The sequence below is a fragment of the Rattus norvegicus genome, chromosome 14 (genome assembly GCF_036323735.1).
Source record: "Rattus norvegicus strain BN/NHsdMcwi chromosome 14, GRCr8, whole genome shotgun sequence".
In the NCBI taxonomy this organism is placed as follows: Eukaryota; Metazoa; Chordata; class Mammalia; order Rodentia; family Muridae; genus Rattus; species Rattus norvegicus.
The window spans coordinates 69691812-69717757 of NC_086032.1; the positions used below are offsets into that span (position 1 = coordinate 69691812).

Sequence of the window (25946 nt, forward strand, 5' to 3'; positions counted from 1 at the left end):
CTCTACCACTGAGCTAAATCCTCAGCCCGATGGGTGAATTTAATCCAGATGATTATTAATATTCTTTCATCATGATTCATGGTTTTCCTTTGCCATTCTTCCCCTTTGCTTTCTCGGTCTCCATTCCCATGTTCTGTGAGATTAATAAAATGATCTATATTCTGTGACTGGTTTGAGCGCTTGAGGCTTTCAACTCGGTCTCAGAACTGTGTTTCAACATAGCTACTTATCTATGATGTTTTCCACTAAAGGTTTTTAAGTGGCTTCTCCTACAAAAGAGCTTTTTTTTCACCTGTTGATTCAATGCCACATGGTTTTAGTGAACACAATTGTGTCCAGTGGTTCATAAAGTCTAGTTGGAGAATGAGTTCATTTCTCACGCACATTTGAAGGTAGTTCCTATTCACACCCCCATCACTAAGCAACCTTTTATTCCTTTCTGTCTTTTTCCAAAAACAATTACTTATTTAATGATTTTAGTGTTTACAAGTCTGAGTCAGTCTATACACACATGCTGTGTGTGCACAAGCTGGTGGCCAGAAGAAAACAGCAAGTGTTCCCCTTCATTGCTCCCTGCTTATACCTGTGAGGGAGGCAAGGTCATCTTTGTGAAGCAAGAGGCTCTAGTTTTCTCAGCTAGGCTGGTAGCCAGCAAAGCTAGGTTATCTTTTCATTTCTACCCAGTTCAAAGTTGGTGTGAAAGCTGAATGTGGTGTGGGTGCTGGAATTCGAACTCTTGTTGTTGTGGTTGTTCAACAGATACTTTTAGCCACTAAGTCATCTCTCCCTCCAGCCCAAATATCCAGGTTTATTTCTTGTGGGTATTTCAAATCATACAATACTTAATCCTTTATTTCTGGCTTTTTCTTAAAGGGCCATCCATGTCCTATCACATAATGTCACATATGCATCTATCTCTTATATTGCTATCTCGTGTATGCTTTACCTTGATTTATCTATTCACCAATTGATCATTTTGGATTCCACTTTTTGGTTAACATAAACAGTAATCTATGAACATGATGAATCCATATGCAAGTCTTTATGTGCCCTTAGATGCATACCGAAAAGTAAAATCTTCCACTCTTAATGCTTATTTTTAATTTTTAATTGATGCATAAAGTCTGTACATAGTTGTGGAATACAGATGTCTCAAGCACACTATAACTCAGGGTATCAGTGTCTCCATCACCTTAACTATTTGCTGTTTCTTTGTGGTGATACCATTCAAACTCTTTTCTAGCTATCTGGAAAGACACAATTATTTGTCATCCACCATAGTCACCCTGTGGTTCTCGGGAACATTAGAAGGCATTCCACCTACTCCAACTGAACCACTTCATTCAGTCACCAGTCTGTCACCTTCCTCCTTACACGCCTTAGTCTCTGGAACCACTACTCTACTTTCTGCCTTCAGGAAATCAATTATTTTGGCTACTCCATATAGGCAAGAACATGCAGTTTCTCTCTTTCTGTACCTAACTTACTGCAGTTACCCTGATACCACCCAGCTCCATTCATGATGCAGCAAATGACAGGATTTTTTTCTGTTGCATGAGTGGATAGTTCTCTGCTGTGTATAGATAACAGAGTTTCATCGTTTGCCCAATGTAATCCCAGCTACTTGAGAGGCTGAGGTGTGAGGCAAAGGATTCCAAGTTCAAGCCTGTCCAGCTACACAATGAGTTAGTTGCCTAGACAACTTAGCCTTGTCTCAGAATTTAGAACACCCGGGGATGTAAGTCAATGGTAGGGTGCTTGCCTACCATACATAAGGCCCTAGACTGATTCCCAGTTAAGCACACACATGCACACACATGCCAACTTGCACATACATGGGCACACCGAATGCAGTAGTGGTCCTAAACTGGAACGAACCCTTGTGGTTTGACTTGAGGCTTCCTAACATAAGAGAGGTTACAGCCCAGTGCCAGTAGATCTGAGGCCTGGCGGCTGTTGACTTCCCATCTTGATGCTCTGTAGAGGGTGAACATAGCTGCCCAGTAAACTATGGAGTAAACTGTTACCCTAGTAAACTGGAGAAAAGCAAGTCCTTCTCTGGCCTTGGAAGCCAGGAAGTATGGTGAGGCAATAGGAATGATGCCCTTGGCAAAGGCGTCCTCCATCACAGGCTGCCACTTGAGCCCTGTGTTTTCCTGGCTTAAAGGAGTGCAAGTTTTATTACATCCTCTGACTTGACTCCATCTACTTCTCTGAAAATATTCTTGTGCTTGTGGGAGCTTGTTTGGGGACAGATGTTTAAGCAGTTTGTCCTTTGAGAACTACAGATCTGTTTTAACAAGCCCACAATGTTGGAATCTTAAAATTTAATGACATAACCCTGATGTAAAGAGAGTTCACTATTCTTTGCATCATAGCTGTAAAACAGTATAAAGTGCTCCCCTAAGATGAGTGTTCTTGAACCCCACAAAGATGTTTCAACTTTCCATTACCGTTCTCGTCTTCTCCCTCCTCCTCACCTCCACCCCACAGCCTTCCTTCAGTCTTTCTCTACACAGCAGCAACCAGAGTGATCTCAAGCCCTCCTACATTGATGGTAGGACTACACATTGATTGGCCACTTTGAAAAAGTGTTCAACTTTCCCCTAAATAGTTGGACAGAATGTTACATGATCCAACAGTTACATTGCTAGTACCCAAGAGAAATGAAAACACCTGTCTCCATACAAATTGGTCCATGAATGTTTATTCATAGAGATAGTACTTATATATTGCTAAAAATTAGAAACAAGCTAAAAGTCTGTCAACCAAGAGTAGGCGAATAAATTATCCAAAATATGTTGTTGGCATGCATAACTTGCTAAGGAATGCAGTTCAAATTTGATATGGGAAGAAGCTCCTCCTTCCTTCCTTCCTTTCCTCCTCCTCCTCCTCCTCCTCCTCCTCCTCCTCCTCCTCCTCCTCCTCCTCCTCCTCCTCCTCCTCCTTTTATAAGTCTCACTATGTAGACCTGGCTGGTGACAAATTCAGAGATCCACTTCCCTGTACCTGCTGGGTGCTGTGATTAAAGTCGTGTACCACCTTATTCAGCCTAAAGGTTTCATTGAGGGTAAAACAATGTTGTGAAGTAGAATATAATAATAATTTTATAACTCCATATACTGAATGCCATTAGCTATCTATATAAGGTCTTTTAGTCCCTAAAAAATTAAAACTTAGTCTACTCTAGTCTCCCTCACATTTCTACCCTCACATTCTAGTGGTATTTTTAATTCTGGCCCTGAAGTACTGCTGTGGCATTCTCAGTGATCATTGTCACCATTCATATTGTTGCAAGAATGATCCTTTAATGTGAACCAAAGCATATAACAACAACATTTCAAACCCAATAATGATTTCTTTTGAAGCACAAATCCCATTTTTACTTAGAATGAAATTTGTTCATCTATAATAAATTATTTACCACAATTACTTGTAGCAGTTATTTCCTATGCCCAAGTCTCCTCTGCCACAATAGCCTTCCCACAGACCTTCAACTGTGAGATCACCTATTGCTGTGTTTGAATGTGAAATATTGCCCATAGGCTCATGTGTTTAAACACTTGCTTCCCAACTTGAGGAACTGTGTGGGAAGGTTGAGGATCCTTTAGGAAGGCAGAACCTTGTTGGAGGAAGTGGGTCCCTTGAGACAGATCTTTAAGTTGTATAGCTGGTCTCTACTTTGTTTATCCTCTGCTTCCTGAGTGTGGATATGATGTGATCAGACAACTTCCTGTTTCCTCCGCCATGCTGTCCCTGCCTGCTGCCATGTTTTCCCCAGCCTGACTGCCCGTATCCCTCTGGAAATGTAAGCCAAAATAGACATTTTCTACCTTAAGTTGCTTTTGTAAAGGGTATTTTATCACAGTAACATTAAACTAAGACACCATAAAGCATCTGTATTATTTTTCCAATATTGGTGTCTTTCACATGGAGACTGAGAATACAACATACACCTGAGTCTGAGCCCACTTGCTAGTCTTTTTTACTTCTTTTTAACACTTAATTTGATATTGTATTGGCTCTGGTTGATTGGCTAGTATGTATGTGTGAGTTTTGTTTTGTTAGAAACTTGTCTTTTTTTTGTCAGAAGCTTTCAGCAATAGCTTTCTATTCATATAAATAACAATTGATGTAGTCTAGCATTAAATTGCATAATTACAATAATAAATGAAGCTGGTATAAACAGGCAACTCTGGACCCAAAAAAAGATCCATTTTTCTAAGTGGGAATTAACTGGGGACTTGTGAAAGATCATCTATTGTTTGTATACAGAAATGAATTATCATGTTAACAGTTGACTAAGGGAGAACCGGGAAAGCCTTAAATAATCTGAATGATCACAAAGTTTCCTTGAAATAATCCCTGCCAACATTTTGATTAATTCTAGTTTCTCCTCCTCACTATGTCAATAATATGATTTTCTCATTAACTCTTTCAACTCTTTTGACCTCTCCCTTCACACGCCCACCAGATTCTTTCCTGGAGGTTCTCTCCTTTAGCAGAGCTCAACGTTGATACAGGTAGATGCCTGTGAGGGTGGGAGAGATAGAAATGAAGCACCATAGATGGAAAAATACTTAATGACATTTCAAACAATCAGACACCAAACATTCCTGAGAGTTCGATTTGTTCGCTATAAAGCTCACCTTTTAAAAAAGACATTAATTACAACTCTCTTCTCATAATCTAAACACAAACAGATCTCTACAGTTACAGAGACAATATTCACATTCAAACACAGCAATAGATGATCTCACAGTCGAAGGTCTGTGGAAAGGCTGTTGCGGCAGAAGACACTTAGGCACAGGAAATCGCATCGTTTTTATTGTTGTTATTGCTTTGTTTTTTGATACAGGGTCTTTCTCTGTATCCTTCACTGTCCTAGAATTCACTATACCTGACTGACCTTGAAGTCACAGAGATATGCCAACCTCTGCCTCCTGAGTGCTGGGATTAAAGGTGTTCACCACCACATCCCGTGACATCATTACTTTCAAACTACGTCGACATAATCACATCCCAAGCTTTTGTCTCACTTTCTGACTATTTAATGAGCCTTTTTGAAACTGCTTGGTATATTATGAGCTCCAGGGACTGAGAATATACCTAGAAAATGCTCTATGGTAGTTTGAAGTATCAGAGAAACAAATGCCTTTCTCATATTTCAGAGGCCCAATAAAAGCAAACATACTAGCATGTAGATGAGAGGCAAGTCATTGACCTTGGTCTCCCCAGAAAGCCTTTTTCTTAGTTATAGGACATTAAAGCAAGAAGTAGAAAGACCCACTTTTGCATCTTTGGTATCATCAAGGACAGTGTCTTTCCCAAACTTCTAAGGTGTAACAAATGTTTTAAAAACATTTTTTCCCTAAGAATATATTTCACCTGCTGGATTCTGAAAGAACACTGTGTAACTTTGATCCTTGACCTCAAGACTCTTGTTTCATTGAAATGCAAGCCTGTAAGATCACTCAGCTTTCTTTCTTGCTGTATTCTTGGTAGATATTGTTTTCTCTTGATACTGACTATAGAAGACTAACACACACACACACACACACACACACACACACACACACACACACACAGAGTCTATGTCAAGTCCCTATGAATGCTGTTTTATTGGGAAATAAAAGCACTTGCAGATGTAATGAAGCAATGAGATGAGATAGACTTGTGTTATTTGACTGAGCCCTAAATTCAATAACAAGCATCCTTATTAGAGAATGACAGAGGATGATTGTGATGCCTTGATAGGTTTGGCCCCCATAAACTCACATGCTTGAAAAGCTTGACCCATGGGAAATGGCACTATTAGGAGGTGTGGCCTTACTGGAGTAGGTGTGATCTTGTTGGAGGAAATCTGTGACTCTATGGATGGGCTATGCTCAAGCGTTACCCAGTGTAGACAAAGAGCCTCCTCCTGACTGCCTACAGATCAAAATGTAGGACTCTTGGCTCCTGCAGCACCAAGCCTACCTGGACAATGCCATGCTTCCCACCATGACGATCATGAACTCGACCTCTGAACCTGTAAGCCAGTCCCAACTAAATGTTTGCCTTTATAGAAGAGTTGCCTTGGTATGGTGTGTCTTCACAGCAATAAACCCCTAACTAAGACAATGGCTTAAGACAGAATAGAAGAAGGTCTAGAGGAGGAGAAGGACATGTAAAAACTGAGGCAGGATTGTAGAGGTACACCACAGATCAAAGAGTGCCTGCAGCCACCAGAAAGTGGAAGAAACAATGAATAAATGGTCCCTTTGAGGCTCATAAGGGAGCAAATCCTGAAGTAATGTGGACTTTTGACTCCTGGTTCCTAGAATTCTGAGAGAATCAAGTTGTGATTTTAAAGTTGTGATTTTAAAGTGGGGTGTTTTGATATTGTGACCACATGAAACAGTCTTATACTTCTCTCTAGTACCACCAAAGGCTTCTCCCTTCTCACATCACTTCTGAAATCCCCTAGGAATCATCAGAATCAGTTTGAGAACTCACATTTTAAGTAAGCTCCAAGGTGACAGTGCAGACAGTTGGACAATTCTTTGAGATGATCAAGGATTTTGTTGGTGGCATTGTTGTTATTGTTGTTTTTGTTGTTTTATGGCATTTTGTCTGATGTGGTTTGTTTCTTACCTTCATCCTCTTTAAACTACCAACAGCTTCTAACACACTGCTGCCTGGGAACTCATTCAACAGTGTGAACTGATGCCAGATGAGGAAGTTTTTAAATACATCTTTAGTATCACCACTGATGTCAGGGCTCAGGGAAGGGCCAGTGAGATCTAAATTAAAGAATGGATGTGTAAGCAAACTTCCAGTTGTAAAGAAGTCATTCCCGGGTGCCATCTCACTGTAAACACCAAGAGATGCACAGACAGCAGAGCTCTACCACCGTGAGTATTTCATGGGGTTCAGTACCACCGTGAGCTGTTCTCCTGTAGAGGTACGGTTTGGAGTTGCCTTGTGGAGTAATAAATAATGACAAACATGCTGTTCTCTGAAGTGGGGAACCTCTGGTTAACAACATGCAGGTTTGGACCCAGGCTAAATAGCTTCTTGCAGTTAAAGGGTTTAACTCACACCATCCCCCTCCTCATCTTTCTCCTTTTGTTCTCTTCAAGCTTTTAAACAGGCAATGACCAAAATCAGTTTGGAGAATGTTGGCTTCTTCGTTCATATGTGTCTCTTTGTCTAGTTTTACATTCTGCAGACGAAGTTGCAGTGGATTTATGGCAGAAACACTTGTACATAAAGGCACACAGACAGGTGCTAGGGAGTCAGACATTCAAATGTTGAAACCTAAGTTTATCTAGATCAGAGTTTAGTTAACGCCAGGCCAGTTCCAAGGGAGGGAAAAAAGAACCCGTTTCAGGTTTTGTTCATTTTCCTCCCAGGGCAGTCTGTCCTTGAAAAGCACGCCCCCCCCCCCCCCCCGCCCAAGCATCTGCTATTCCCTGCACTTGCAAACTCATTAATGACATGTTCCCAGAGACCCAGAAATAGCAAAATCCATTAAAAGGCTTATCATTAAATACAATGCAGCTCTTTATGTAGGAGAAGGATGGCCTCTGAATAAGAGTCCATTAGGGCTCCGGGCTGGAAAAATTAGGTCAGCTTTCTTTTAAGGGAGAAATTAATACAGCAGGCAAGAGCCAACAATGCTGCCAACATCCATCTTGCAAAGCTTTCCCTCTTTGTGATGCCAAAGCGCATTCATCCAGACTCGCTACTCCTGTCCTCAGCCACTGGGAGCGAGGCCCATTTGTCCTGTGGAAAACCATCAAATTATCTGATAACTAAATAAATAGGAGACAGACAATTAGAACCAAGTATGGTGCACGCTCTCTCTCTCTCTCTCTCTCTCTCTCTCTCTTTCTGCTCTCTCTCTCTCTCTCTCTCTCTCTCTCTCTCTCTCTCTGTGTGTGTGTATGTATGCACATGTACTCTTAAGTGTAATCTAAACCAATCCATAGAAAAGCAAAACTAGAACACTAGCCAATAACTGCCCTCTCTCTCCTTTGGAGGGACCTAATGTCAGTTTTCATTGCCAAATGCATAGTTACTGTCACTAACAACAACTAATGTAGAGATCATTTCATCAGGGGTTAAAAGGGCTGCCCAGGGTTGTTTCCTCACTGCCACTTAGACAAGCTGAAACTGAGAACTTGAGGAGACCTCGGAAGCTGAGGTCAACAGACAGGAGGATAACATACGAATAGAACAAGAAGTGTGAAATGGATTTAGAAGTGCCATCAGTATAGCATCTCAGAAGTGTAGAAAACATAGAAATGAGTCATACACGTGTCTGTAGGGGGAGAGCTGTCCAGCTATATAGACTGCAATAGCGAGGGCTTCTAGAAGGTGGATTGAACAAGTCAGAGGAATTGACAGTTAGAAATAGATGCTCTATCCAAAATTGGAATGGAGACATGATGACCCAACTTCACTCTAAGCAAAAGCACAGATAATTTAAGGAGCTTATAAAATATTTAAACAGGTAGATACTTTGTAGACTGCACAGTTATGTTTGTTTCAGCGATCACATATTTATACCTTGTACTCCCCCACCAACCTACAGATCCTCCCTCATCCCATTGATAATGATAGGCTTCTTTCTGAGACTTAATTTGGCCTCTGAAACATTAGAGAGTGTGAACATAGAGACCTTAAATGAGTTGTGAAGATGAAGATTAGCCATCACTGGAAGAGAGCATGCTCTGAGCTACCACTGGTGCTAAGGGAGCATACGTGCATCCAACTTCAGCTCTTAGCTAGAGTCCAGACAATCCAAATCGTAGTACTGAGAGCAGACCATCATTCAACCATTACTAACCTTCATGAGCAGTGCCTAAGATCCGGATGGACATAGATCTTGTAGCAGCTTTCCCAGGAAGAATGTTCAGGGAGAGAAAAGAATCCTATCAAAAACTGAACTTACTAGCCAATGATAAAGGCCCCAGGAAGGAACCCAGGACTCAGAGTGAAGGTGGTACTTCAGAAACCAAGAAACAAGGAAAAAGAACCTTCATAAAGGACAGAATGCTGACTGGTAGAAGGTAGGACAAAGAAATGAAGTGGGCTGACGCCTGAAAAGAACAAAGTCACAAAATCAGAGATGGTCACTGGCGGCTTTACCATCATGAATGAGCGAGGATTACTGGGGTGATGAGTTAGGTTGAGAGAGCCTGGTACAGAGCTTTTTGTGGGCATCTTTCTCCATCTACACAGACTACCATAATAGAACACCATGGCATGTGTGGCTAGCACACCAAGTATTTACTTCTCCTCATTATTTTGAAAGTTGAGAGCCCAAGATCTAGGTATGGCAGGGTTTTTCTGGGCTTTTTTTCCTTTCATCTTGTTTCTTCACGTGGTCTTTCTTGAGTACTCACATGGAGCGAAAGAAGCTATAGGTTTTTCCTCTTCCTACAGGAGTATACCAGTCCCAACCTTGTGACTTTAACTCAATTACCTACCTTTGGGGACCACCCACAGGGACCATACAGATTGTAGGTAAAAGGCAAGTGCTCTTGCTTGCCACTAAGTTTGATGACCTACTGATTCCTAGGAGAAAAGGGAGATCCATGTGGTAGGAGGAGAGAACTAACTCCTACAAGTTGTCCTTTTACACACACACACACACACACACACACACACACACACACACACACACACAGAGAGAGAGAGAGAGAGAGAGAGAGAGAGAGAGAGAGAGAGAGATTATTGTCTCCCTACAGTTTTATTCCAAATGCAGTGATATTGGAAGTTAGTGCTGCCACATACGAATGTGGAGTAAAATGAGAACACAGTTCAACCCATTCCAGCATCAAAGGCCTTGTTTCTTGCTCCTGCTTTTCCACTAGGTAGATGAGCTTCTGAACTTTCCCCGGGCTCCGTGCCTCTACCTGTCTAATATGCACGGTGCTCAGCTTACCCACCTACTTCCAGGTTGCTGCAAAAGAAAGTGAAATGAAACCCCTTGTGAATTTCCAAGCTGGCCACTTCCTGTTTCCTCCTTGCCGAGGTTGTGTGGGAGGGGTACGTCTTTTTGGAAAGAGGGGCTCCTAGCTTCTTCTGCTCTTGTTTCTCCTGGAGAAGGAAGATGTTTGTATCCTTTAACTTGGTGCTTCCTCATAGAAGCCCTAAGTGCCCTTCTGGCTTCTTCCTACTTTCCCAAAGTTCTGAAAGCCCAGGCTGACAGCAAAAGACATCCCCATCCTGAGCTCCCTTTGCTGCTGACCTGTGGCTTTGCATGAAGCCTAGAGTATTGCTCTCCACTTAAAGTAGGCAGTCTCGGCCTGAGTAATTTTGACATTTTTGAGCCAACTAATTCTTCATGGTAGGAACCATCTTGTGTATGGTAGGAAGTTCAGCAGTATTTGCCTTAATACACAGCTCTCTCTCAGTCGTGACAACCCAAAATGTCTAGAGACATTGCCAGGTTCCCCCGGGTGGTGAGCCTAGCCTATACAAATCAACCATTGAGAACAAATGACTTAGGGCGAGGTCCTTGTCCATTCAGGACTGAAATACTCTTGGCATTGACTTTGCATAGCCCCCAATTTTCGATAGCAGAGCAAATACAAGTCCCAGAGTCCTCTGGAGAAAGGGTATTTCTTCAGAGATCAAATAGCTCTTAGAAAATATGCAATAATGTGGTGGCTTCTGTTTATCAGCCTAAGCTTTAGAGAAGGACCTAAGAAGTAGACTCCCATTTTCCCAGAAGACCTTCAGGATTCTATATGCACTGGCAATTAAGAGAATATTTTATGCCTAACTAACAACAGCAAACAACGTTACAAGCATAGTCTGTGACTCTAAGTTATGTCTTTTTGTTAGTTTTCAAGAGGCAGGGTACCTTGGATGCGAGGCAGCCTGGATTTGAACTGAGCTTTGGAGCTTCTGTTTCTTTCGAACTTCATTTCTTCACCTGCAAAACTCACTAAGGTAGTGATAGACGTATTGTTCTGCAAGTGTTCTAGGCTTAGAAGATAATTAGTGTATGAATTTTTAGTAAAGTAAGCATTTCAGTAAATATCGAGATGTTTAGGGAACCCAAGGAGATCAAAGAGAAAGACTCCCAGCTGACGTGATGGATCACGTCAGTATTCACCATGTGAAATATGGAGGCTGTAAAAATCACCCACCACATTTCTAAGATTCCTCCTCTGACAGGTGTTGGAGCTGTAACCCCCTTGGCAGATAGAATACGAATGGCATAGTTACTGGCTATACCACAGAAAAAGCTGGAGACTTTAAAACGATCCGTAAGAAGCCTGATTCCAAGTACCAACCTCTTGTTAAGCACTAATGGTTTCCGGATTCACACCCTACCAATATGACAGGAGGATCTGCCATGCCGGGTTTTTACAGTGTGCTCCCTGGTAAAGTGGAATCCAGAAGGTAACCACCAAGGGTCAGTGTTTGCAGAAGCAGTGCAGTATCTGGGGAAATGAGCTGGTCACTAATTGAAACAAGACCTAGGAGCACAAGGAGGGACTGGTAGGAACCGAAAGTCACTCCCTGATGGATGGCACTGCCTCCCCGCCCCTCAACGTTTAATGAAGTTTCAGGTCACATTTCCTTTGAGTCTCTAGGAATTTGATATTTAAGCTGAAGTTAAACCCATAGTACTGCAGAGCAAAGGTCAAATGGATTTTAAGTTCATGATCTTTGTTCCTGGGCTAAGTTCTGAAATGACGAAAAGAGCCTAGTTCCCTAGTTCCCTTTACAACAATCCTTTATTTTCACTCGTATTGGGCTGCATTGACTTTCGCCCCACTACCTATATACAGACACTGAAGTCAAGTACATTACCACATTTTGTGCCCATGCTACTTGATTGTACATGCCGTGGAAAGGACAAAGCTGTTAGTGATCCCTGAGCAGTACACAGTGGTCACTCTTGGCGGCTTCCAAGAATCGTGCCTATTAACCCTTTAACTTTACTGAGGAACACCTTCACTTAGGCAGTAAACTCAACAGTGCAGCTCTCTATAGAGGCTTCGACAGATCCTAGATGTCAAATAGCCTTGGAAAAGGTTGTACCTGTCACATTTCTAAGAGATATAAAAACTGGGCTGGAGAAAGCCAACTATGTAAATAATATGATTAACATCAGACAACTGCCTGGCTTTTGCTATGAGAAGGATATGGCTTTCTGATCTCTTCACCAATATGTGGTCAGTGATGCCTGCTAAGATACAACCATTTACCATGAATTATTGCTGCTTCTAAAAAAATAGACACCATTTTTTAAAGCGGCATGTGTGTGTGTGTGTGTGTGTGTGTGTGTGTGCCTGTGTGTGTGTTAGTAATTGCAAAACAAAGCAAGCTTTAGTTCTTCTATTCCTAGAAGTAACTAGAAGAAACATAGAGATAATTTTAATGAATTCCTCTAGTCCTCTCTAGGAGAGTAGTGAGCTGAGAGGCTGCTTTGAGGTTATACCATGGGGCTTCCTTAGAGTTTGATGTCAGTTCTGTTTCTGACACTTTGGATTTAGGATTTTCACGAGACACTCAGCTCCGCATTTCAAGGAGGGAGTGGGATGTTTTAATAATTGTTTAAGTGAGAGGTCATGGTTGAGTTATAAATTTGGGAAGGAATACTTACATTAAGTCTCTCTCTCTCTCTCTCTCTCTCTCTCTCTCTCTCTCACACACACACACACAAACATGCATGCATGCACATACCCCTTCAATCCTAAATTTAGAATTTGTTACAGACTGGAAAGCTAAAAATAATATTTCTCAGAAGTACTTGCAGGTAAATTTTAATTCTGATAATATAAATCATTTGCTATTAGACAAGGCAATTATTGATTATATCATATTTTGTTATGAGATTTAAAATTTGATAGCATAGAATCAGAGAAAGCCATTTAGTATATCTTTCAAGCCCCATTGCACAACCTCAAAAATTACCAGTGCATGTAACTCTTGCTTTATTTGGATTAATATCTGCTCCCTAAAACCTCCTATATTATATGATTCTCAAAATCATTTCATCTGTATATGTTTTAGTATGTATATATGTGTGTATACATAAATATGTACATAGATCTTTAGCATTTATAGCGTATCTACAATACCATTGCCATATTTAAAAACTCACAGTAAATCCTAATATGTAGTTGGCATTCATACTGAATCCTGTTTCAGAAACCCTGTTTAGAAGAAAACTTACATTATTTTGTAGCTCTAACATATACACTACATATGTGTTATTTTAAATCAGGATTTGTATGTCCTATTTGGTTGCTGTCTTTTAATGTACAGTTTCATACACACACACACACACACACACACACACACACACACACACACACACACACATACACCTTTTTCTTATTTAAGAAACTGGAGCCAGATGTGACATTTTTTTAATTAAAGAAATCAGGAGGCTGAGGTCTCTGAACTCAAGGCCAGCCTGGTCTACACCAAATTACAGTCCAGCCAAGGCTACATATTGAGACCCTTAGTCAAACCACTTTTTCTCAAACTATTTTTTTTTAAAACTACTGGGTGCTTAGGTATCAGCCATACTGTATTCCAGTTGATTTAGTCATTTTAATTTTAGCAACTGCTTGGATTCAGTGCAGGCCAAACCTTTCTTTGTATATGATACGAGACACTTATAAGTGTCATCATATCTCATTTGTAGTTCATCTACAATTCTCACTTATACAATATGAATTGCAGTAGGTTATTTCTGTCCTTAAAAACAAACAAACAAACAAACCAAGATACTGTAATTCACACCTGTAATCCCAACATTTTAGGAGCCAGAAATAGGAGGAACGCCACAAATCTAAAGCCACTTAATTTACTTAGTCATTTCTAGGACATCCAGGGCTACATAATGAAACCTTGTATCCAGAGAGAGAAGCCTTGGGAACACATACACATTTTGTGTAGTAAGCTGGTGATATCTTGAGCCTCCTCTTACAAGCCAACCAATTTTGGTGTATGATTCTTAGTCCCTGTAATGGAACCATATTTACAAAAGGAGTTAAGCCCACCGAAACCTTCAGATGTTCTTTCCCATGTTAAGAACATGGCTCTCAGGGATCAAAGTGACAACCAAGCATCGTTGCTGCCCATTAACCATTGCCTATCCACTAATCTGCCCTACCACCCACCAACCCACCAAATAACTATTCCTTACTTTTTCCATTTATCCAAACTTCTGCCTGACCATCCTCTGCCCACCTGCCCTCCCTCACGTCTACCTTTCTTTCCTATCTATTACTCACCCATTAGCCCATGTCAATCATGGGATCAAAATCTTTCCTGAATCCCTGCTTCCTGTCTGTTCCCATCGCACCCTGTACTCTGCTCAAGATACGGCAACCCAGCCTCTACTTCTTCTCATCCATCCACACCACTAGTACTAAAAATATCCAACTGCAGTTCTGTCCAGTGATCACAGAGCAAATGACTGTACTAAGAGCTCCTGCTTCTATCTAAAATGTTTTTGGAATTAATCTCATTATGCTCCCGTCTGTCTGAGCTTGCCTGCCTGCCTGCCTGCCTGCCTGCCTGCCTGCCTGCCTGCCTGCCTGCCTGCCTGCCTGCCTGCCTGCTTGCCTGCTTGCCTGCTTGCTTTGCTTGCTTGCTTAGGGACAAAATAAGTTCTCTGGTTTCTCTCCCTGGATTAGCATTTCTTCAACAATCAGAAACACACTGGGGATGTAACTCTGATCAAAGATGACTCTTGTGGCCATGATCTTGCCTATCTCTCATTTTTAACTATTTTACTACTTCTAAGAAGTATCACCTACTTAATTGGTTCCTAAATTCCAATCAAAATGATACATGACGGGATCCACTTGAGAAGAAGGGTTTCTTTTGGTCAGTAAAGGAAATCTTTCTCAGATGTCTGTGTTTGCTCAGCTCCTTTGGTTCAGGACAAAATTCTGGGTACAAACGAAACCCAGTTGATAGGAATAGATGACTACAGAGCCAGCAAGGCCAGGCAACATTACATGAAACTCACCCCCTGAGTTCATATTAGGAACATTAGGGCTCTGTTGGCAAAGAGAAGACGGAAGCGTCGAGTACAGGGTATCAGATCCAAGCTGCTGAGTAAGAATTGAACACTGGAACGCATCCTGAACTAACAGAGCTGTGTGTTTCCCATCAGAACAATGGTTCTCAGTCAGAAACTACTTTCTCCTGGGTAGTTTGGTAGTATTGAAAGAACTTTTGTGGTTGTCACAACTAGGGGAGTTACTGGAGTCTAGAGATGTTTCCAAATCCCTACCATGCACAAAACAACCAAGTGCAACAACAGATGACTTTCTCCAGTGCCAGAGCGCTGAGGAAATTCCTTTATCGAAGCACTCAGTAGGCAGACGGATGTCACACCCCAAGGCTTGTACATGGAAACCCTGTCTCAAAAATAGAAAAGAAGGAAAAGGGGGGAGAAAGGGAAATAGGATGTGGGGAAGAAGGTAGAGCCAGTAAAAGAAAGAAAGAAGAGGAGGGAGACAGAGAAAGGAAAGGGAAGGGGAGGGAAAGAGAAAGAAAAAAATGAATCAAACACAACTGAAATAACGAAACTGTTTACAAATGTTTGCAAACACATAAGTTTATTCTCTGCATATGTGTGCTTTTGATTTTTAGTTTCTCAATGGCATCTCTAAGAATCCAGGTCCATTGGATTAAAATGGAATCATGAAAATTTAATCAAGTTTTTTTTTCAGCAGTGAAGATTAAAGAATAAAATGTAGCATGATAGGATATGTATGGTATGACACTGCTTTAGAATGGTAATAAAATGGTGGAGATGCTTGCAAAAGCAATTTAACATTGTGTATGGTGACTCCTAAGAATGCTCACAATTCTTTCACGCTTGAATTCCATTTCTGAGAATCTATCCGAAAGAGACAAAAAAATAAGAAAAACTTTGATGCAGATCTTTATTTGAAATACCTCTTAATCATAAGAAAGCACTGTAAGTAACATGTCTGGCAATAAGACATTGTTGCACTACATGGTGGGACTTTATATCAGCTTTAAGTGTGATGTTTATGAAAAAAGAGACCTTGTCCTGGTAAAGTAAAAACTAATAACTAAAAGAGCAACTTTTAATTTTTTCAAATCTTATTTTTAGTGATGGTTCCTAACCTCGTTAACCTCCCATTTAGCTCACCATCCACCAGAGGTAGTGGAAAGAAAGGATATGGAGGTAGAGACCTGTTTAAAAATGGTTCTTGGGAACAAATCCTTTCTGTGTTATCTGGAAATTGGCAGTTCAGTTCACAGGTCAGAAGAGGCAGCTCGATCCACTCATAAACGCTTCACAGATACACCAACAGTCTAGGTCAGTAGAGTCAGGATAGTAAACACGAATCAGCAGTGATGGCACTGCCTAGCAGAGACAGCCAGGCCTCTGCCTCAGCACAGGTCAGCCAGATGGACCATGAGGAATGCTAGGAGTATTTCTCGCTGTGCCTCTCTCAGTGAAATAAAGATCAGACACTAGACCAACAAGCTTGCACAGCTAGCTCTATAAGCAAGCATAACTCAACGTCTTCACTGTCCATCAAGTCCTTTTTATACCCTCCAATCATCATGTAATGTTTTGTCTCAGCGCATGAGTCAGTCTCAGCTGACATCACTCTGCCAATCAGCTAAGGAAGTGCCAAAAAACTTCAGCACACCACCAGAAGTTTTTTGGCATGCTTTTCTCTATGGAATCATGACAAATGGAGACTAACTACTCAGTGTGTGACAGACCAATACATGGGTGTCATTAGCGAAGAATCTTTCATCACGTGTCCTTTCGTGTGCTGCTTTAGCAGACCGTCTGTTAACCTGTGTATACTTCAGTCAAAGTTCCTTCACGAGTCTGCCTTAGCAAAACACCATCCAACCGACTTTCCAAAGAACCCTTAAGTTTCTACTTCATAAAAGTGAAGTGCATACCAAGACCACAGCTATGAGAATGTATGTTCAAAAGTAGCCTGGTAGGAAATACAGTGAACTGTTAGTGTGACCACCCCTTTATACTGTGGATTTTTATCCCAACTTTGATTTTTATTAGGGTAATACAACTATTTTGTTTTTCCAAGGTGACACACTTAACTTTTTAAAGTAGTTACAACATGCTAAACGTACAGTGTTGGAGGCAACAAGCTCAGGGCATGTGGGTTGTATAAACAATGCAATTTCGTATCTGTTTCCATACACAGCTCTTTTCTCTAGTCTCTTCTGGCTTGTCTTTCCTTTGTGCTAAGGAGTTCCTAAACTACACTTCAAAAGACAAATAATCTCAGAGTGTAACTAAAACTATGAGCCCATTAGTATCCTTTTTCCATTGGGAGTAATTCTTATTATAGTTTTTATTTTTCATCTTGGTCATATAGTACTTTTATATGAAAAAATTAGAATGATTTTGGAGATCATGAGGAAGATGGAGGACAAAGGGACGAGTTAGATATGAAGGCAGCAATGAATTGACTCTGAAGATTGGGAACACACCAAAAAATCTTGAACCCTTTTGAGGATGTCCTAACGGATGCCACTTTCCTTGGGAGATGGGTGGGCCTCAGATAGGCAGATGGTGGCTAAGTCTGGATAATTGTTCCATCCTAGGACTGTGACATAACCCCAGAATAGAGCATGCACCTCAGAGCACAGGAATGCACATTTCACAGTGTCAAGCAGAGGGTCTCCTCAAGTGGCCATCCAAATACCAGCACGTATCATTCCGGGAAAGAAAAAAACAAACGCCATTTGCTACTTCTAGCACTTAAATTTTGTTTAGGAGATGTTCCCTAAACTTCTGAGTTGACATTACCTATACTCAGTCCATCTCCAAATTAAATCCCATGCCAGAAATGGAGATAAACCAAAGGTCTGTGTTGCTTTTAATAATCTCCTCTATTGCCAATTAGCTCCATGTCCCTGCAGCTCCTCAGCTCTCATGTAAGCATGCTGAGAACGTCTTCACCACATTGCCACGCGGGAAACAAATCCTTCATCGTGTGTTATGACCTCCTCATGTTTTATGACCTAGTGGATTGTCATCCAAGACAGCACCTTTCTCTCCCCTGATCTCCACCACGATAGGTCAACAATTCTTAAAGTTTTAATCTTTGAACTGCCTTTACCAGAGTCACAAGGGAGCTTTATGAAAATGCAAAGTTGTAAGAGCCACCCTCCTTCGACAGGAAGCTCTGTAGGATTCAGGACCTTTCCTTTTTCAATGAGTTCTCAAAGGTCTGCATACATGCTGAAGTACAAGAACCATTGGACTAATAAAAAGTTTGTATCACATGTCAAGTTTCTAGTTCTTAAGGAACTATACATCATTATTTGAAACATTGCCCAGAATTACCTACTCAATAAGGTTATCATCAAAAGTTCTCCGAAATGACAAAATCCAGTTACAACAAAGAATCACAGACACATACCCAAATCTTCTGGGGCACAGATCTAAGTATGTAATTCTCCTTTCTTCCCCTCTTTAATTAAGGAAAGATGATTTTTGTAACAAAGGACCACAGAAGCCCAGTATAATAGCCTTAATAATATATTTTTTAATATGTCAATTAGTTTCCTCCAAAATTGGCAAACAAGATGAATGTCAATGTATCCATATTTGTGGAGAGATCTGTCACTGGGTCAAGGCAGGAAATATCTGTTGACTGCCATGTAGGTCTGACAGTTAGGAGGGGATGGAAGGGAGGACTGCCTGGTGGAAGAACCTTCAGCCAGTCGAATACGAAATGCCTTGACCAGGCCTATAAGATGTTGCTGGCAAAGACTAAACATCAGGTGACTGTGTAAGGCAGAAATTGTCCAGTTTGGTATCACTAATAGGCTTGGTTGTTGGGTAGAATCAGTGCCTTTCCTTAACCATGGAGGAAGATCCCAGAACCCTTGTCCTGTATCCTTCTTAACTCTCAATCCAGAATCCTATGGCTTAAGACGCCATGTTCTACTATCTGCTGGGACTGGAATGTAGCTACTCCAAGTCTGACATTTGCATAAATTTTGTCTTGTTAATGTTTTCCTATGTTGTGTAAGATTTTGTTTTCTACAAATTACAAATTACCCTGAGGGTGCCTCTCCACTTATTTCACTAGTATCAGGCTTTTATTTAAGCTTTTTATCTCCTTGAATGCAGGAATTTACCTCACCATTACATTCACTGGTGTTCATTCTCTTCTCAGACTATACATTCTGTCCATGTCTTTGCAACACTTGCTCCTTTTTGTTGTCGACCTGCATGAGAGTGATTGGTAATAACCACAGGCTGCAGTCTCTTGTCAAAATCTCCTCTGCCAACAACATTAATCCAAAAGTCTTCAATTTAACCTCAGGCAGAGTCTCAGGACAAGGGCAAAAGGAAGTTTCATCTTTTGCCAAAACATCACAAGAGTGCTCTCTGTCTCAGCTGCTGCTATTCTCCTCTGAAACCCTGTGTCCGCAGAGTTCACATTACTTTCAGCACTACTGTCTTCCAAACTCCTATTAAGATGCCACATTAAACCTCACTTAAAGCATTCAACTGTTTTTCTAGTCCAAAGTCCCAAGTCTTTTATAATTCTCCAACCGCATGGTCAGGCCTGTCATAGCAATACCCAATCCTGCAACCAAATTCTATAACAAGACCACATCTTCTAATCTTTTCTCAACAGTTCTACCAGTCGAGGACCAAGCGTCCGAACATAATGATCCTATGGAAACTTCTCTTATTCAAACCTCCACAACTCCCCTTTCCAAGCTTACCAAGCCCCTGGTCTTGCTATTTTACCTCTTCTTTCAGTTATGAGAACAAGATTTAAGATGGGCCAATCAGAATCTTTCTTTGATTCAGTCTTCAAACACTAGAAAAGAGATATTTTCTTTTTACTAAAGTAGTGAAACTATTAGTCGCTGTCTTCACTATATGAAGTGAAATAAGTCCTGAATGGCATAAGGAGAGGTGCAGACACTAACCACTCCTTAGAGCTCTCCTGGGTACTTACAGCTCATTCTTCTATGCCCCAGCGCTTCCTCTGATACTGGGTCAGTATATCCCTTTCACTCGGTACAGAAGGCAGATTTCTAAAATGCCTCCAAATTCCCAGCTACACTGATCTAGTGTTGCTATGAAGGATTAGGAGATGTAATTAAGGTACCAAATAAACTAACTTGAAGAAAAGAAAATTATATATGTCACCCAACTTAATCACATGAGCCGTTAAAGCTGAATGTAGATATTAAAGATAAAGAGACCAGACTTGAAGAAAAATTCAGTGAGGGAAATGGTGAAGCTATCTACAAAAAGATGCAGTGATCCTCTGGGAGCTGAGACAGACCCCTGATGACAGTTTTCAGACAAATTGGAATTGAGTTAATGGGGTTTCTGTCCCTATTTTCTCTGAATAAAAACTCAGTCAGATAACTTTTTGGCTTCACTCAGTTTACAAAGCCCCAAGCAAAGAATTCAACCATGCCATGTCTATACTTCTGATGTGCAGGTCTTATTTTATGTGGCTACACTGGGTCATTTCTCACAGTAGAAACACAGTACACTTGGATTTATTTTATTTACACCTGAAGAAGTCCAGACTAAATTTAAAAATCAAAAACAAAGAAACTTAAGTTCCTTTTACTGCTGTGTGAAGTCTCCTGAAGCCTATTGGTTTTTACTGCTTCCCTTTTTCTTTTTTTCTCTCTTCCTCCTTCCATCCCTCTGTCCTCTCTCTCACCTTCCCTCTCACTCTCTCTTTTTCTTTTTTTCTCATTTATTTTATTACAGTAAGAACACTTAGCATGGGATCTCATTTCACACCAAAATCTTAGGTACATTGTTGTCTATATGTACAATGTTTATCGGAGATCTCTAAAAACTTAACCCTTCTTGATTGACTGAATCCTTAGGCTCACTTATCTTTTTCCACTTCCCCCAGCTCCTGGTAAGTACAACAAAGTACAACACCCTTACTTTACACAGGTGTGACTCTTCTAGATTCTACATGAATTGAACCATGTGCCATCTGTCCTTCTAGAACTGGCTTATTTCCCTCAGTGTAACGTCCATAGGCATAGCTTCAAACTCAAAGATCTACCTGCCTTTGAGAAAGAAGCTTTTAAATAGGAATAGGTTTGGCTATGTATAACAACAACAAAAACCAAAATAACTGCAACGTAGAAAATATTTGTTTTCTATATTACATACAGGAAGTGTAGAGGTAAACAGTTAAAAGTTGGTAGAAAATGTTCACAGTGGAAGCCAGTCTATTTATTTATTGGTATTCTCTGCATGCTCCCTAGCCTAAAGCCTTTTATCCTGCTGTGTGCTACATGGCTAGCCTGGCATCTTTCAAGAGTCTAGAATAAATAATGTCTATGGAAATGCACTGTAGGTGTCATGGACATATAGGGAGTTCTTTGTCCTAGACAGAGGTGGGAACTGCAGAGGCAGAATCCTGTATCTATGCTAGGACAGGGCTTGAAGTCCCCTTGCCTGTAAGAAGATCTCCACCTATGGTCAGTGAGATGGATTGGGGACATTCAGGAATCACCTGGAGAACGACCAACTGGAGTCATATCCAGCCATGTAGTGTACCCACTTGAACCCTAGCTATATATGAGACCTAGCTGCATTATTCCACAGGCCACCTCCTTGTAGTTATGGAGTCCTAAACTCCAGTAAAACATAGCTGTAAGATTTGTAAGACAGTTGAAGTTCATGGCTCAATTCTCTAATTAACTTGTGATCAGTAGCAAATTATTTGCCCTCACAGAGCCGAGGCTGTGGCTCAGAGATGGAGTGCCTGTCTAGCATATGTGAAACCATGGCTTCAGTCCCAGTACTGAGCAACAAAACAACCCATATGTCATGTGTCCTCTTTGTTTCTCGTTTTACTAATGTGTAAGGAGAGAGAATAAAACCATTGTAACCGTATGCATGCTGCTAATATTATTTCATGCTATCATACCTAGTGCATCTGCATTGTTTAAGCATCATTCCCTGCACAAGGAAGCATTAGTTACATTCATTGTGATCATCATGACCATGCACAGATCTGGGTATCTGATACTCTGAGACAGATGCCTTGAGTTTCTTACACATGTCTCTGTATGAGTCTGTCTAGGAAGCCACTCTTCCCTGATGGATGGAGAACAATGTCACAGGTTATTTTAATTCATATTCTAGCAGCCCCTATGCTCATCAGCTAAAGAGGATTCTTTCCCACCTCCTTGTGTAATACACAAGAAAAACTCTGCTTGGCCTAGCTTGAGTCTCATGTCTGGCCTGTTGTCAGTCCCTGTGGTCAAGGGGTACAGTTCTCTCATGGACACAGCTTGGAAAATCAGTTCACCTTGATGACAAGGGCTTATGGTCTGTTGGGCCCTGATTGTATATGGATCATTGTTTTCTGGGAAAATAAATAGCTGGCACCCTAGACTCACCTGCGATGTCATTTCACATGGCTTCATGGTTACTTGTTTTGATTATTTGTTGTGGAATTCTTGAGTTCCTTGATAAAGAGGCCATGAATTCTTTGTCTTTCTATCCTTTAACACCCAATGAAGGAACTCATGAAAGCAAGAGCCTTGTTAAGTGGTTGTTGACCTGACCTAACTCACAGAATGCTAATTTAGTAGACAATGCCCCCAGGAGATGGAGTAGGGTTTTATGAAGTTTCTTAGAGTCCAAAACTAAGATCCAGAAGCCTTATCCTTCTTATGAAGGACTTTGAAGGCTTATGGAAGGAGCCCTGGGAGACCAGAGGTAAAGGCTCACTCTAAATATGGCTTCCATATAGACTGTGTGGAAATCAGTGACTGCTGGGCAAAAGCCTCCTCATCTATGCAGTGAGGAAGATGATCATGGTAGTGTCTTCTGTGAACATACTACTCTTTCTTTTGGGCATTTATCAGCTCTTGTTGACCCTCTATTGTAACATCTGAACAATGTTCCACTCAAGTATCATTCTTGTTAAATGTCACTGTGTTTATCTGGCACAATTTATGTGTCATGGTTTCCTTTTCAACTTAATATGAAGACTCAATTTAGAAAAAAAATTCTGAAATTCTTTAACAAGGTGAAGGATGTTGGCAAAATTACCTGACCTCTCAGCCTCGGCTTCCTGATTGCTACACAACAGAGCTAGCACAAACGTGGTAAAAGGCTAGCTCTAAATTTAACTCTGTGAGGTGCTCCCACAAAGCAACAGTTTTCCTTTTTCCTCTCAGCAGCTAAACCATCTTTAGCTTCTGCTAAACACATATAAGCCCAGCCAGAGGTGTTGTCTGTTGTGGCTGGATGTGAACGCAGAATTGGGCGTAAGTGAAAGTAATTGAGGAGTGGTGAAGTGTGCACCTTCAGTCACTCCCACCCTAAGCGTAACTTGCTCACCCAGGACTATCTCTACTTCCTCTTCTTGGGAAAAATGATGGCCACAACAGTGACCCTAGGCTCAATATTAGAAGCTTCAATGTAAGGGTTGGCGAAGTATGACAGAAAACAATGGCCACATATCAGAGCCTTTATGACCACTACTGCTATTGTTGAGATTGTTTTGAGAAAGAGAAGAAGAAATTTGCACCTTGCTTAACATGTATGTTTAGCAAAATCTTTTTAGAATATCCTATGCTAAACTCTGCCAATCTTAGGATTAGGAACCACTTTGACTCAAGATGATGCAGACCACAGAGTGAGGATTGATTGCTACCTAAGTGGGAATCCTGGTTTGGCTGTGTCCCATCCCTACAACCTCAAGCACATCACCAGCTTGGCTGATTTTATATGTCTGGGCAAATGGATCAATGATGAGACTTACCTGCTGGGATAGTTATGAGTGTTAGATGAAAGAACATAGATGAAAATGTTACTGCAACATCTTGAAAACCCTAAGGAAGTGTTAATTGCTAATATAATTTCAACACTTTTACCCAGATCACTATTGCTGTCTCATCACCATGGTCTCTTCAGATCTTATAAAACTGATTTAGTGAGAGCCCCAGACTTAGGAAGCTCGCTGTCAACAATCCCTCATCCTTATTCTCTGGATGCGCTGAGCATCTGTTCGGCCCAGGAGGAGTTTACCGCCATGCACAGTCTGTATTCTAAGGCGACCTGCTGTCTTTGCATTTATTCCCATCGGCAGAATGATTAAGCACGATGCTCTCTGTGCCTATGACATTGTATGTCATTCTCTCAGGAGCCAGAACACCTGAAAAGAGAGCACTAATAGGGAAAACAAAACTGTTAAAATAAGAATGGACTCCCCCCCGCCCATTCTCACTGACAGATTTGCTTCTAGATCATGAAAAGAATACCAATGGTAAGACCATAAAGAAGAAGCCTTAAAAGCGGAATGTTTTTCTTTCATAAAATACATCAGACATCTGCAAACCAAATCCCTTCACAGTTAGTTGCTTCGACTATCCTTCAGAATTCATTCTTCACACCTCATTGGCTAATTTACCTATCATCTGTTGAACTCAGGACCACACAGCTGAAGAAGCACGGTCTGCTGAGTGAAGAGGCTTCAGTGATTAACAGCAAACAGTCCTGACTAGTACCTTCCACTAAGGACCTACTACAAGACCTACAATAGCCTGCTAACTGTCTGCCCTGAATGTGGCATCTGCTCACAGGGATGATTAAGTTGTCACCCTGCATCAAGGCCAGCAGGCTTTGCATTTGCTGGGTTTCTCATCTACAATGTCTTGCATTCAAGTGCAATCTTGAAAGGACTTCAGGGACTGCTAAATGAGTGTGTGGTAAGCCATTGGTTTATAAAGAACACTCCAGGTAGGCAAGGAATGAAAGCAAGGAAAAGTGAAACAGTCCTAGTTAGGGTTTTTTAAGGGAATAATTGCAGACATTTCTAGGCAGTGTCAAGAGCAGGGTTGCCCTTCACATTATGAGAGCTAAACGTTCTTATTAATGCTACTGCATCCCTTCCCTGGAGAGGCCTATGTTTGGGCGGTTCAGGAGCTGAGCTGAAGCTTAGCTGTCATCAACATGAGCCCCATTATGTGTCTGTGGCCTGTGGTTAAGGAACACCTTTCATGCCTCATTATGTCACAGCAAGACTCTCCTAATCCCTTCTTTGTGGAACTAAGGGCCTTAATGCTAAGGAAAACACATCTACAGTAATTAGACTGCTCAAACCAGAACAGACCATATTTGTTTTTCAGCAGCCAGGCAGGCAGAAGGCACACTGAAGCCAAATCTTGCAGGGCTAGTCCTTAGAACTTGGTCCTTCCTTGTCTAGATCTATTTCTTCTACCACACTTGTCTCTCCGGCACATATACTTGAGAACTAAGTGATATAAAACATGCCGCCTCATCTTTAAAAAAACAAAACAAAACACTTTCTTCCAGGTTGTATTTGAAGTACATCTATTGTACTGAAACTGAGAAACACCCAAGAACAAAATGGGGGAAGACTGGTTAAGGGGTAGCATCCAAAGACACGTAGTCATGCTCTGTTATTTACTTGACCCTCTTGTTGCCATTGCTGACGTACACTCACATGAGTGAAAGAATGTATTTAGAAATTTAAGTTGTGCTATGTTAATTATTAGAATAATTAGAATCATTAGAATTTAAATTATTAGCATCAGCTTTATCTGTATTTAAAATATTTAACTCAATCTGTTCTTATATTTGTTCGTTTGTTTGTTGGTTGGTTTGTTTTTAAGTCCTTGCCATAGTGAACAGGCAAAGACTATATTCCTACAGATCTTTCTTGTAGTCAAAAGATAGACTGGCTGTAAACTTAACCTGGAGAGGCCCCCATTTGGGGGTTCAGGTCAAATGCACAGCATCTGTTCCTTTACCCACACAATAAAGTTACAAATGAACATGTAGCAGAATTTTCCTCTGTTGCTCTTGGGGCTACATGTAGCTAGAGCAAAAGAATCCAGCATTGGGTGGGAGAACAATTTGCAAAGGTGACGAGGTCCTAGGTGCATACTTGGGC

At 41.0% G+C, this 25946-nt stretch overlaps 1 protein-coding gene across 1 annotated transcript in view; it reads left to right on the forward strand.

Moving 5' to 3' along the window:
* Fam184b (family with sequence similarity 184, member B) overlaps positions 1-25946 on the forward strand; it is a 115892-nt gene that overhangs the window by 3781 nt on the left and 86165 nt on the right. The window lies entirely within an intron of this gene.